Source organism: Tupaia chinensis, unplaced genomic scaffold (assembly GCF_000334495.1).
Source record: "Tupaia chinensis unplaced genomic scaffold, TupChi_1.0 Scaffold141320_1, whole genome shotgun sequence".
NCBI classification, from domain to species: Eukaryota; Metazoa; Chordata; class Mammalia; order Scandentia; family Tupaiidae; genus Tupaia; species Tupaia belangeri.
Genome location: NW_006201183.1, coordinates 444,524 through 446,759, shown reverse-complemented (window position 1 = coordinate 446,759; position 2,236 = coordinate 444,524). Strand labels below are relative to the sequence as shown.

At 50.0% G+C, this 2,236-nt stretch overlaps 1 pseudogene; it reads right to left on the bottom strand.

The window, feature by feature from the left end:
- Window positions 1-274: 274 nt before the first annotated feature.
- On the bottom strand, window positions 275-813 carry LOC102502481 (ADP-ribosylation factor 1 pseudogene; annotated as a pseudogene).
- Window positions 814-2,236: the final 1,423 nt, after the last annotated feature.

The following is a 2,236-nucleotide window of genomic DNA, read 5'->3' as shown; positions in this document are numbered from 1 at the left end:
ATATTGCATAGGAGTACCGGAAACTGCCTCATTGGCAGTTTACATTAACATTAAATAAAAACCTGGTTGCAGGCTGCATCTGCCACATTTATAGCCTGGTGTCCCTGGTTGCAGGCTGCGTCTGCCACATTTATAGCCTGGTGCGATGCACACTGTGACCAAAATCCCCGGAGACAGCTTCCGGAACTCAGTACCACCGAGTCCCACGTTTGCCACCGAGAGTGAAGCAAAGGGCGAGAGGAGGAGTGAGAGGGAGAGAGCGGAGTGTGCTCCTTCACTTCTGGCTCCGCAGCCGATTGGGCCGCCAGCCCAGTCCTGGCAGAGCCCCGTCCCCACGGGTGGCAGGTGGCCTGAAGGTTCCAGCTCCTGTGGCGCAGAGAGTGCCGCCCCAGCTCGTCTGTGATTCCTGCCGCATTCACGGCCAGGAAGGTCTTGCTTGGTTTGCCTCCTCCGGCAAACACAGGAGGACGGCACCCTGAGCTCGTCTCCAGCCAGCACCCTCAGGAGCTCCCCGCGGGCCTCCTTCACACGCTCTGTCATTGCTGTCCACCACAAAGATCAAGCCTTGTGTATTCTGGAAATAGGGCCCCACAGAGGAGGGTCTGGCCCTGGCCACCCCATCCCACACAGTGAAGCCGATGTTCTTGTACTCTACGGTCTCCACGTTGAAACCTCTGCTGGGAATGGGAGCCACGATTTCACCCAGCTCTTCCATTTGTGCAGAATCCTCGTCTCCCCTGCAGCATCCAGGCCCACCCGGAGGATGCGCATTTCTTTTCTGCCAAAAAGGCCCTTGAAGAGGTTTGCACAGATATTCCCAGAGCTTGATGCGTGGAAGCGACACTGGCCAGAGAAACCTCGGCAGCCGCTGCTCCCAACCACCTGGGGCGCGTCTGCTCCAAGCCACAAGATGGCGGCTCTGGTGGCCCAAAAGTTCTTAGGAGAATTGTAGAGGCCAGCAGGTGGCATAGTAGTTAAGGCACTGGACTTCGCCGTGGCTGCCAAGAGTTCCAGTCCTGAGTCTGGCAGCTTGCTTTCTCACATTCTTTTGCACGTGCTTGCTCTCTCTATCTCTGGTCAAATCTTAAATAATAATAATTAGTAAATTTAAATAAAATAATTTTTAATAAATAAATAGAAATTGCAGAAAAGGTGGCATAGTAGTTAAGGCACTGGACTTCGCCGTGGCTGCCAAGAGTTCCAGTCCTGAGTCTGGCAGCTTGCTTTCTCACATTCTTTTGCACGTGCTTGCTCTCTCTATCTCTGGTCAAATCTTAAATAATAATAATTAGTAAATTTAAATAAAATAATTTTTAATAAATAAATAGAAATTGCAGCAATCACCTCAATTTTGCTTCTCATTCAGATAATGTCACCTTCATTCAGAAAAATGCCCCCATGAACTTCCTGAAGTTCTCTGTGCTTTCTGTGTAGCAGCAACTCCATTTCCCAGTGGCAATGAACGGCAATCATTCCAATCAATACAATAACCCTCCTTGCTGCCTCTTAGTTCGGGGCATAAGAGCCCAAATTGTTCAATGTTTAATATTTAGTTGTTAAGAGAGTATTGACTACTACTGCTATGTAACAAATCACCCCGAAATTCAATGTCTTACTTCCCAAAGCAATCGACAGATTCAACGCCATCTTTGTCAAAATTCCAGTTGCATTCTTGACAGAAACAGGACAAACAACACTAAAATACCTGTGGAACCACTAAAGACCCAAATAGCCAAGCCTACCCTGGGCAAAAGGAACAAAGCTGGTTCTGAATTTCGTGCAGAGCAGTGTGCAAAGCTAGGAATGGGTCAGGGGAATGCGGCAGGCGTAGACACCGTGGGAGCCGAGCCTTCTGACCGCCGGGGCCAGCTCCCGCTCACACAGCTCTAACGTGCTGGTGGAAGGTCTCTGTGCACACGCAGCCTGTGGGTCACACAGATCCACTCCACGTGAGCGGCTCAGGCCCTCCAGCCACTTGGCACCTTATCTTTGTCAGCCGAGTGTCACGCCAGTGGCTATTTCTAATGAAAACAGCCGCTGGCAGAGGAGTGTAAAAGCCCACGGGCTGGCACCGTGGTTCTCCTAGTGGGGCTTCGTTCTACATTCGTATTTTTATAGACAGGTCCAGCCCCATTAGACTTGCTGCCCTGAGACTCAGGAGCCTCATACCCCAATCTCATCCTGCTACAGAGGTTTCTTTCTCTCTCTCTTTTTTTTTTTTTTTTTTTTTTTTTTT